Source organism: Daphnia pulicaria, chromosome 7 (genome assembly GCF_021234035.1).
Source record: "Daphnia pulicaria isolate SC F1-1A chromosome 7, SC_F0-13Bv2, whole genome shotgun sequence".
Taxonomy (NCBI): Eukaryota; Metazoa; Arthropoda; class Branchiopoda; order Diplostraca; family Daphniidae; genus Daphnia; species Daphnia pulicaria.
In genome coordinates, this window is record NC_060919.1 from 12,551,649 (window position 1) to 12,564,490 (window position 12,842).

Here is a 12,842-nt window from a genome sequence, read left to right on the forward strand (position 1 = left end):
ATATGTACAGATACCTGTACTATTTTAATTGAAAATTTAACGCAGATTGCTTGGCTCACGGTGCAACTGTTGGAGTTAATCGACCAATCCTTTTACGGCAACTCAGGAGCCTCGACTGGACAAAATCCCAGCGATTTCATTCCGAGCATTTGTGATTTGTTTTCGGACTTGGGTTCTCCTTTTCTTCCACGACGTCATTTCTTCCTGGAATCGCTTGGCGTTCGTGGCCCCATTTTCGGGGCCGTCGAGAGAAGTCATGGTGGAATAGAGATGTTGGAATGATACGACAGATAACGTTGTGATGGCAACAGCAGGAAGGCTGGGGCATACGAATCAATGGCGGATGCCAATATCGAACGAGCGAGATCGATGAGACAGCAGAGAGAACCATTTGAAGGCTGGAACAGACGAATCAGATGGCAGAGGCCAATGTTAGACGGTAGCAACCTATGAGGGCTGCAGAGAACCAACAGGATTGTTTTGGCCAAGTAATTTTTATTTTTTTTATAAATTAATTAATTAATTATTACTTATTTTTTTATTAATTATAATTTTTTAAAAAAGAACATAAGATGGAGCATTAAAAATTACATAACAATACTTTATTAGTGTTTGTGATGAAATTCTGTAAAGGGCAATTTCACATCCCGTGTCCGACCCGAAGTAATGCACAGAAAAAGAAATCTAAATGCCAAAAGTGTCCAAACACAAATTTAAGAAATAAGATTTTGGTATTATATTTTTGTATCTATACTTTTGCTTGAGACAACGAGTCCGGAATCGCATGGCCCCACCCCTTCTTCACACGGTTGTAAAGACGTATGGCGTTAGTCGCTACTTTAGGCGTTGCAATTTTGGATAGATGACCTCATCCAAGGTGTAACGATCCAAAATTCTTAACAGCGCTTGGTAGTCGATCATCAAGGAAAACGTCGAGAGACCCAGCAAATACAATATGCATTTTCGAATGGCCCATTCCACTACCGCGAGCTCCAGCTCCACTATCGCCTATCTGGATTCTGTTTCAGTGCACCACCGCGAATTTGGGTCGACGAGCTTCCACACATGACTCTGGAGGAGGGCGTAACCCCATACCGTGTTTACGTGAACGATCACCTGGAGCACTGTGTCGAGGGTCCGGTTGAAATAAGCCAGCATTAGAGGCACCTTCAACGCGAGAAAGCACTTTAACCTCGACGAAAGCAATTTCTTGATCCGGTTTCCACACATTTCGGGAGCTGAGCAACGGTCGTAATGAGGTCTTGGTGGTCGCCACTTCGGAAGAAAATCCCGCCAATAACTCTAAGAGCCCCATGAATGAGCGGAGCTCCGTTTTGTTAGCCGGTTTGGGGAAATTTGAGATAGCCTGAAGTTTTTCCGGGGCCACCGCTAATCCCCCCCTCCCACATTCGATCTGGAATCCGACCCACACGGATCGTAGCGTAAAATGGAACGTCTTTTCGCTGAAAGTGATCCCCACCACATGAGCCGAGAAGGCGCTTTCAGATGGATCAATGCAACCCAGTTGATTTACCTGCCACACCTGGAGTATTCTTCACTAGAGATAACAAGAATGAAGGATCGATTCAAGTTCCCTTCCCTGAAACTGTGGGATCACTACTGTACCTCATGCTCTCATCAAGGCCGGACATATCTTTCTCAGTCAATCAAGTATCCCAATTCTACGAAAAACCCCAGAACTGTCATTGGGTGGCCGTGAAGAAAATCCTAGCCTACTTAAAGAAAACACCTGAGCATGGCATTCGTTTTGGTCCCGAACTAACTGCTTTTTTAGGCTTCACAGACGCTGATTTCGCAGGCGACATGGATACACGACGATCCACCTCCGGATATAGCTTTCTACTCAATGGAGGTCCAATTGCGTGGAGCAGCTGCCGCCGAAAAAAAGTTACTCTATCCACAACGGAAGCGGAATATGTTGCCGCATGTGAAAATGCAAAAGAAGGTGTTTGGCTGAAGCGCCTTTTACACGAACTAATGCCGGATTGGACTGAAGCAGTTCCATTAATGTGCGACAATATGTCTTCAATTGATCTTTCCAAGAATCCCAGGTTCCATCAGTTAGTCAAAGCACATCCATGTGCGTTATCATTTCATCCGTTCGGCACAAGAAGAGAAGGAAATAGATATGAGACACATCCCATCCAAACAACAACTTGCTGATCCATTCACGAAACCTTTAGCCAATCCCCGATTCACTGATCTGCGCAATGCAATCTATGTTGTCTCAGTTCCCATTGCCTAAAGTACTAAATCTTTTGAACTAATATTCAGTTTAATTCAATTCTTCCATTTTTCAAAATTCGTCATGTTTGAGGAGGAGTGTCAGAAGTTCAAACACTTCTACTTTTGAGAGCCAGACGACACCACGCGGAAATGCGGAAATGTGAAGTCCCCGGCCTTGCGTCTTGTGCTGTAGGGGGCTCTCTCTAGGGTGTTTCATTTGCCCCTTTTTTTGAATTTGTTGTCGGCCTTACGTTTTCGGGTGTAAAATAAGATGAGAATCATAAAAAAAAAAAATTTTTAATTCAAAATCTAGATGTCGGCAAACTAAAAAAATGCGAAAAATGCCTATTTTTTATATTTTAATTTTTTTTCTCCGTCATTTTTTAATATTTTATTTCGGCCTTAGGCCAGCTTAGAGTTAATACTGCAGTTAATTTACTGTAAACATTTCAGACAGGTGCGAAAATTTTAATGGGTCGCGCAATTCTGCAATTGTACTTAACGAGGAAATCTGCTGCAAAATTTAAACAGCATCAAAAGTCGCCTTCTTCCCACCAATTGAAATACGCTGCCGATGATCTTCCACCACTTGAAATAAAAATTGCAGTTGGTCTTCTTTTTAACCATGTCATTGAAGTCTGTTATTAACTTTATCCCTCTTTCCGCAGTCATTTACAACCTCAAGGAGATACGAACCTCCTAGATACGAAGTATCTTGCTTTTCTGTAATCTTCGACACTTAACGACTCTGGCAACTTATTGGATGGAAAATTTTAAAAAATCCAATTTATCCATTGGTTATAATTAAAAATAACTTGTAATTTTTTTTTTTATGTTTGGAAAATGAAATGAAATGGAGATTTTTTAAGATTTACGATTTAGCAATAAACCATATTCAGTTAATTTTGATCGGACCATTATTCAATTGACACCTTTTTTCCAAAGGCGAAAAATAAATTTTCTTTAGTGAGTTAAAAGAATTTTCTGTTGGTGGGTTTGGTAACGGGTCATGAGCTTGAAGTGCAGAAAAAGTACAGGTACACCAGGGGCAGAGGGGCATTTAGGATGACTGAGTAGGGTCCAACTAAGACTTAAAGTAGTCGATAAGCCAAAAGTGTAGCGCAGCTTACGCTAATTGGCACCACTGTGGTTGATAGCCAAACTAAAAAATTTTTAAATGCTTGATTCCTCGTAATACCCCTTGCCTGCCATATCCGTCAAGCAAAAAAATGGCTCCGTAGGGGCACTTCCGTGGACGCGAGAGGAGTGCTGGATCCTCGCGGCTAAACAGCGGAGCCCGCGCTGCATAGACAACGTTGCCAAGTGAGAATATATTTTCCCCGCATTCATTTATATATTTTTGGCAACACTGTATGATGGGAGAGCCATCAGAATGATGGAAACTGGCAAGTCTTTCACTTAGCAATTTACCAACAGCAAAGGCCAAATTGCTGCAACCAATTCAAAGTTAGCATCCCTTTTTGTAAAGTCTTTCACCCTTGGGAAATGTTTGCCATTTTTGCAAATCTTTTTTGTGGTTTCTGTTAAGGCACCTCATCTTCCCTATGCCCATTGCGTATAGTAATTGTATATAATAACAAATAAACCATCTTATCATTTTCGATTATATTTGACTGTCTGCGAAAGTTGATCATATTAAAACTTGTTAAAAAGTTATTGAAATTTTAGTTTATTTAAGACCATACTAGTTAACTTTATACTGTTACATAACTTCTGTTCTGAAGTAATAAAAACAAATAGTTAAAACAGCTACGATTATCATAGCAATTGACGATTTTTTTACAAATAGACGCGTTTCAGGTTTGTCATAATCAAGAAACTCAAACATTATAATCAGAGCGACTGAAACTGTGGATAAGAACAAAATAAATCCATTTAAAAGATGACCAAGTAGAATCAAATTGTTCTTGTAGTCCATGATCACTGGAACTAAAGCCCTAATGTCCATAATTTAATTGACGAATTAATTGGATCAGGTTTTTTTGGTAGTCTTCCTTCTTTTTTACAGCTTCATCCAGCAGCTTTTGCATACGTTGAATTTCAGCTTTTTGGTCAGTCACAATATCAGGTGAGGGCAGATGGGTAATAGTGGTCAAAGTTGTTTAAGGATCCTTCGTTGTTCTTGACATGCAAAAGAAGACAAAAATAATTAGCATGGTTATACGTCCTAATCGTTTGCCTAGCTATCTTCTTGTCGATCATTTAAATTTTCGTTTGAATTACAATGACTTCGTCTGTTAAAAGAAATTCCCCCAAAATGTCAGTACAGTTTCTTTCTGTGTCCAAACCGTCAACAAATGTACGCAGGAAACAGTTGAGTTTCATCTCCATTATCAAAGGTGTATTCGGTGAAATATTTAACAAATTTAAATTATGATGCAATTGAAATTTAAAAAAAAATTACTTTTTTAGTTTTGAAAAAGTTTAGCTTTATGTCTTTTCCATTTATTGAAATTGGATTGCAACAAATGCTGCCATCTTTGCTTTCGAAACCACCCAGAAGGAATGAAATGTCATTCGGTGTAATTTTGAATCTTTGGAAATCTTCAAGCAATTCAACCTAATTCAATACAATTAATAATGAATTATGCAATTACCTAATTGTTAGTGGAAAAAATTACCAAATTCGATGGCTTGCAAGTGATGGACGATATCTTTGAAGGAACTATCGTGACTTTGTCGTAATTTTTTCTATTGTCTGCGGTCAGCATATATGTAATTTCACAAATTGGTGAATATTTGATTTCCTTTTCATCTCTCAAAACGCTGGTCATGTCGCGATAGCTTGCTAAACCGCTACCAACGGATAAAAAAAGGTGGCAGGACGAATTGTACATGGCCAAAACGAACGATGGAAAAACGTTACCGAATGTCACGATTTTGTGCATTTAAAGTATTTGGTACTAAAGAAGTGCAGTAAGGTGTCTGGACGTGGAGTTGAATATTTTATGCAAGACAGCAATACCCCTTTTTTACAAAAAAACAAATTAACGTAACTTTTTTTTTATTTTTATGGAAGCTTGACTTTATTACTCCCCAACCTGTCATGGTGACGTACACCTTATTTATGACTTATATCCTTCTTCGGTGCCGGACCATCCGCCCTCCTCGTCTTCCTCTTCTTCTTCCTCTTCTCCTCCTTCTTCTTCACCCATGTTACTATCCTAATCCCAGCTATGTCCGTCACCTGAAACAAATAATTAACATCTAAAAAAATAGCATTTAATAAACCAGATTTACCCGTTGTATCAATAAGTTCTCCAATCTCACACACACTCACACACTTGCTCAACCATTTCCTCTTCTTGATCCACCAACAACTCTGGTTCCCAGTCTAAATTTTCTGGTTCCATAGCTGCATCCCCCTCGTGAACCAACTCCTCCCATAATTGATTAAAGTTTTGAACAAACAATTGTACTTCGACATCATAATCACTGGGACATGCCATGATACCTGCTTTCAGCTGCAAATTGCTTCTTTAAATGATATTCTCTTCTGATGGCGACTAAACATTGCCAGACTCACTTTTCCTTTAAAATTTTTTTTTTACATAAATACTTACTTTTACATGAACCAATCAACTCCACCTTTGGAATAATCTTGCATTTTTTTAAAATTATATATATAGATTTTTATCCTAACATTTAATATAAAGAATCAATCAAGCATTTATAACCATACTCAACCCCGATCGCCCCAACTCACAGCCAATATTAAAAAAAAAACATTTCCAAGGATAAATATCACCTCCAGCTCCATCCGGCATACCTACCACTTTTTTGTTAACTTTATAACATTATTACCTGTAGGATTTTAACTTTGCTACACCTCCATACACGAACAAGTCAATGGGGAGAAGTGATTGCTGGCGCCGCAGTTATGACACTGTTTTCCGATGGCCGGACATGTTTCTCCTGTACGATGGGCCAGCCGACCGCATGAGCCACACCTACCGCCGTCCGTCTGCCGCGGTGGTCGATGGATCCTGGTTTGAACGTGAGAAATGGCCGGGGGGTTGCTCAGCGATTTTTCATTCGCTTTGGCCGATTCTTCGCTATGGCAGATGTTTATTGTCTGCTGTGCTGTCGGAAAAGGACTCAGAGCGAGCAATTTATTCCAAGATGATGGCAGTGAATGACGATCAGGTTGGATGGCCAAAAACCAACCAAAAATAAGTTATACAGTATTTGTAGTGCTAGTTAAATTACTAAGTCCACTTTTCATTTCTGCATAGATTCGATCTTTCTGAGCTATTTCGTAACGTTGGATTTGTTGAGGATTCAGTATTTGAAATTCACGCAGAAAAAATAAACAAAGTAAAGCCGAAGGTATAGTGTATTTAAGTTTCCTCAATATGTTGATCATTATTTTAAACATTCATACCCAGGTTGGAAAAGTTACAAAAGATACCTGTGGAGGAGCAACATACAAAGCAGGGAAATCAGACGCACTAGCAATAAAAGAATTATCGGAAACTGGTTTTGTATTTTGCACTTGCCGGCACGGCTACCTGTTGAGAGCAGTTGATATTGCTTAATATATATACAAAATATTGCTTTGAAAAATTTTCACGGCTCATCTCCGTACTTCATTTCCTTCATTTTGAATTTCTCTTCTATCATATCCACTCTAGTGGAACTCCAAGTCGGGCTCCTTTTCTCAATTCAAGATTCGGCCAGAACAAAAACGGAAGCGGCACGAGGCCCGCATGTGAGGAGAAATTCCCCTATGGACAGGGCAGGGCTGGGCCCGGTAGTCTAAAAAAACTACCGCTACCGCGGTAGCGGTAACTTAAAAAAGAAAAATTTATCGCGGTACGGTACTACCGCGGTAGTTGAAGGGACTACCGCGGTAGCGGTAGTCGTACTGCGGTAGTATTTAATTCTTTTGCAAATGAAAATGTTGAAATGTTTCAAATCCATTTCAAGCGGAATATAGAAGAGTTGATATACTTTCATTAAAAATTTTCTTTTTAATTTTGATCTTAAAACCCATTCCTCAGTGGCAATCACGATTTATTTTGATTAATGAATCAAAATCAGAAATAATTTTTTTGAAGTATTGTATCAATAAAAAAATTCAATCAAATTCAAATATGTTTTGATTTTGAAAAAAAATTCTTTTTTTAAATTTATCTTGGCAAAAAGATTCTCATTTGTATGATTTTCTCGTCTTGTTACAATTTTATTATTTATCCGTGATTCACTGTGTTTGAAACCGTTGTAATCACGAATTAAATTAAACATCCTTGCATGATTTAATTCTTGTAATTAAATAAATTAGAGTTAATTTTTGATTTAATTTAACGAAACGGTTTAAAATAAAAAATCATTCAAGAAACTGCTCACTGTTCACTGATACAATAGATCTTTTCAGCAAGGTAGAACAAACGTTCCAACCATGCGGAGTACGGAAGTGCGACGTTTTATTTCAGAAGCCGTGAACGAGTGCGCGTGCTTCTGGAAAACAAGCGTTCTTCTCACTTAAGGCGCTAGGCGCTTATACGCCGATCATATTTAATTCAATTTGACCTACAATGTCATGAAATTTCATTCGCAAATGTCAATTAGAAAGTTTAAGAATGGATAACTATGATTGTTTGGCCTAAAAACGTGAAAGATTGGTGATCCAACACAGGCCTGATGAATTGCTCCAGAAAAATTAGAGCGCCATCTATGGTTTTTCTATTTTGTTATACAAAATCAGCGCTAGATGGCGTGGAAAACTACCGCTACCGCACGGTAATTTGAAAACTAACGCGGTACTGCGATAGATTAAAGTCGTGCGGTACTACCGCGCGGTTCTACCGCTACCGCACGGTAGTACCGCGGTAGTAAGTTCACCGCGGTGATCCAGCCCTGGGACAGGGCCAATCTTGCCTCCGCTCTACAGAAACACCAGGGTGGGACGGATTGATTAATAATACAGCCGGTCCATTGTCCCATGTGCCGTAGACAGACCAGGTCCAATCATCCCTCCTCGTACACGCAAAGAACTTCAAGTGATCCATCAACGGGTCTTAGACGAATTGCTTCTCATTACTCTCCTCAACGTCGATACTTCCCGTCGCCGGCAGAAATAGAAGAATTTATAGGCTCAGAACAAGACCCAACGGCGACTACCGGATCACCACGGGGTGGTTTTTCAACAGCCCCAGACGACAACAACTCAACCAAGTAGCCGTCCCAAGAGAAGAAGAAGGAGCCGTTGGAGGCGGAGAGAACGAAGCAGTTGGTGGCGGGGAGAAAGAAGAAGAAGGAGCCGTTGGAGGTGGAGAGAGCGAGGAAGAGAAGGCCCTGCAGGTGCTGTACCAGGATCTCTCAATCGAAGAGCCAGCACCGGCTCCCATCCCAGCAGCACCTCAACCAGAAGAACCACCAAGTTAAGGCCAAAGCAGAGGGAGAGGAGTACTGATGTACCCGAGAGAAAGATCCACTTCCAGGATCAGGTGGATAAGGAAACTATCGCAGCAACAGGAAAATAATTAGTCGCCCTTCATCCTCCCACATGTATCACTGTATTCAAGGGATGTCGTCATAACGATAAATACAGGACATTTTTTTCCTCTATAAACTTTAATCTAATATAATAATTAAAAAAAAACAAAAAAAAAACTTTCTTACAGGAGATAAGCGTACGCTGAACTCCACAAACGCAATTTTTCTCTTTTTCTTTCAGCTCAAGCAACATCCAGCTTACAGAAGGTGAACGAGGGTCGAGCCAAAACTTAGCCGACCCACCGCTCGTCACGCCATCTACTGAAGAAAGGGATGACGAAAAACTTTCACTCTCCAACAACACTGCAAGAGGCACTGCAGTCAAATTTGAAGCAGCCACTCAAGCAAAAAACACCACAAGAGGCGCTGCACTCAGAACTTGAAGCAGCCTCCTCAAGAAAAGAACAAACCAAACAGGCTTGCCAATTCATAGTTAAACAAAAATCACTAATCTACAGTACCCACCACAAATATTGGCTCACCCCCTGCCAATTGTGGTGTTTTAACCCGCGCGAGATAGGCCCTATGGCGTCTTGGACGGGAATTTTTTTAAAATACTTAAATAATCGTAGAGCCATCGTTTTTTTTAATCAGAAAGATAAAGAACTCTTCTTTATTTTTCTGATTTTTATTTCTAATATTATTCACGGGTTTAAGGAGATATTTGATAGACCACAATTATTGGCTCACCTACGGGAAATTTAGCTCAGCGTGTCCCTACCCGTGGCATATCCTGAGGGTAAATGGTGACAAAAAAAGCCCTTTCTTTGTTTCCCGCCATACCCTCGGGGTATGCCGCGGGTAGGGACACGCTGAGGGGGTTTTCCCAAGGGTGAAAGACTTAACAAAAGAGATGTTAACTTTGGTTTAGTTGCAGAAATTTTGCCATTGCTGTTGGTATATTGCTAAGTTAAAGACTTTCTATCCGTTCCATCAATCAGGATCAGCAAAATCAGATTCTTAATTTGGAACCAAACACTTCGATGGGATCACGGGCCAGTTTCAAATATTCTGATGGCTTTTTTATGGATTTGTTGCCAAAAATATATAAATTAATGCGGGAAAAATACATTCTCACTTGGCAACGTTCCCTATGCAGCGTGGGCTCCGCTGTTTAGCCGCGAGGATCCAGCACTCCTCTCGCTGCCACGGAAGTGCTTCTCCGGGGACATTTTTTTGGCTTGACGGATATAGCAGGCAAGGGGTATCAATAGAAATCAAGCATAATCAAGCATAACATTTTTTGGGTTCGACTACACAACCAATTAGCGTGGTGCCTGCGCTCGCTACACTTTTGGCTGAACGTCAACTTTTAGTTTTATTTTTACCCTAATTAGTCATCCTCAATGCCCCTCTGCCACTGGTGTACCTTTACTTCTTCTGCACTTCATGCTCATGACCCGTTACTAAACCCACCAATAGAAAATTCTTTTAACTCACTAAAGAAAATTTATTTTTCGCCTTTTGAAAAAGGGGTATCAATTGAAAAAAGGTCCGATCAAAATTAACAGCATATGGTTTATTGATGACGTAAAAAATCTCCCATGTCATTTCATTTTCCAAACATTACAAAAAATTTACAAGTTATTCTTAATTGTAAACAATGAATAAATTGGATTTTTAAATATTTTCCATCCAATAAGTTGCCAGTGTAGTTCGATTCTTTTTGATAAAAATATCCATCCATCCCTTGCCCTTACAATGAAGAATAAACTAACCTTAAGTTTTCAGCAAATATTTCTCCAGTTTCCGTCAAATTGCTTTCTTTGATGTGACCAACTTAACTCAGACATGCAAAAAACATCTATGTTTTCTCGAGGATTCTCCACTGATCCTATGGTGGAATTGGTTCCATTGTGTGAAATTTCTCGTCATCAGTAATTTATTAGAGCTTTTTTGACATTCATATAGATAATATGTCTATTGGACATCCGGGGGATCCGAGGGATCTTCCAAGATATTTATAATAAATTAGATTAATTTTAATTCCAATAAGTCCAAGAGTCTTTTGATTCTTTTTTATAAAAAATATCCATCCATCCCCTGCACTTACCAGGAAGGTGTGGGCATATCACATAGCTCGAAAACCAGGTCTTGGATTTCTTGGTATGTTGAGTCTGCTACTTCATTTTGAGACCCATCCATTAGTTGTTAAAAGTAGATTGCTTTGTTCGCAAGATCCTAAGAAATTTTGCTAACATAAGTCTTCAACTAACTTTGATTAAAATTCAAAAGATCTTACATAACAGCTCTCTGTTCCACGGTCAATTGCAATCAAGCTGCAGAACGCATTCAGTTTGGAAAATTCTGAGTTTTGCTTATTCGTCCATAGATACAGTAAGAAAAACCCACGGCCAACAGTTAAAGGCAGGTCGCGGTCAGAGAAACGACTTTCTTCTTCAAAATTAAAAAAAAGTTCTCATAACTGACTTCTTGGGTTTTAATATCCTGCAATAAGTCAAATATGAACTCATTAATATTTTGTCATAATAATAATAAACAAAAACAAACCGAATGACATGGCGCCACCTGCGGAACCGTGCATTGCGTTTCAGACGAGCATCAGGGGAAAAAGGGAGACCGGACAAACAAATCAAAGAATATAATAAATAACATGATTGGCTGATTCATGCATGCATTCTAAATCAGCTAGAACAGAACAAAAAACACAATAATAATTATATAAGAAATCGAGTGACTTACCCCGCCGCCGTACTCTTTCACGTTTTGTAGAGTCTGTGATGGATTGACCGTTCCAAGAAGGATGCGGGCTTCGGAGTCATCGTGCTATGTTACAATGTAACGCGGCACGAATCACGAAGTGAAAAAATATTTCAGATAAATTCAACCGTTAGGCATTTTGTTATAACAGTTTAGAAGACATAGTAATTCCCATCAAATAATAAAATGACTTTAAGCATTCTTTGATATGAATGTAAAAGGTTACTCAACTCCAGTGATAGAAAAAAATATTGAAAAAAATTGAACGTTTTTCAGCCGGAAAACATTTTGAATTCTGATAAAATGATTGATATCTCCAACAATTGCATCAATTTAGATCAAAGGTGGTCAGTTCAAATTATTCCGTTATTATGACATCAAATTTTATTAGTTTAAAGGTTTGAGAATAAAAAAAAGGACTTTTGTTCATTTTGTACACGGCTTCGGTTAGTTCTACAGCAACAAAATTATGGATGACTTTAATAATTCCACTGAACGCTTTCGTCATTGTGGCTGACGCTGTAACGGCGACTGGGAAATTGTAAAATCTTCTTCGGGCTAAAGGGAAAAAATAAATATTTGATTTTTTTAGAATTTAAATAATTCTAGTGTACTTACCATGGCTTAACTCCGTAGATTAATCTGGAAAAGAAATGTAGTTGACGAAGCAGAACGCAGACAAAGCAGAAAAATGAGGAAACGAAGCTGAGAGCCTGAGAACCGACAAAAGCGAAGTCCGAACTAAAAAAAGGAAAAAATTCGAAGTTGATTAGTGATTGATAAGTAAAAATGTATTGCTAAAATATTTACTTAAGCTTTAGGTGACTTTGTAAGAATTAAGATTCCTTAGAAGAAATACGAAGAGACACAAGTGAGGCACTAAGGTATGGATCACTTTGTAATTTTTTTTCTCTTCCAATTTAGCTATTTCAGTACGAAAAATCCTTCCTCGACAACATCACACGCAAGCTGAGCATCCTTTGAAGCTCATCCTGTTTTAATTAATCACGTTAAAGTTAATACTCAAGAAATAATAAAGAACACTATTATTCAATAATTTTTAAATAAATAAACCCCGTAGAGTCTCATGAAAAAGGGATACATCGGGGACCACTCAACCACCCAAGAGTTATGTCATGGCTGAGGGAAGATTTAAAAAGATTGGATCGTGGTTATTGTCAAAGAAATGTTTGTGAATGTAACCGCGTTCTATTACATCATGTGTAAAGTCGACTAAAAATAATGCTGAAACATTTGCAAAAAATCTTACTACTCCAGCTGTTCAATTTTTCTTTGCACTGATGGTTTACTCCTTTCAAGGTTGTAGGCGTGATGCGTTAGGCCATGCCAAAGTT

The 12,842-nt window shown here is 38.9% G+C and overlaps 1 long non-coding RNA gene across 1 annotated transcript; it reads left to right on the forward strand.

Moving 5' to 3' along the window:
- Positions 1–3,652: 3,652 nt before the first annotated feature.
- LOC124351121 lies at positions 3,653–4,983 on the forward strand. Its single transcript, XR_006921386.1, has 2 exons — positions 3,653–4,607; positions 4,681–4,983. It is a non-coding gene; the product is annotated as an uncharacterized LOC124351121 (long non-coding RNA).
- Positions 4,984–12,842: the final 7,859 nt, after the last annotated feature.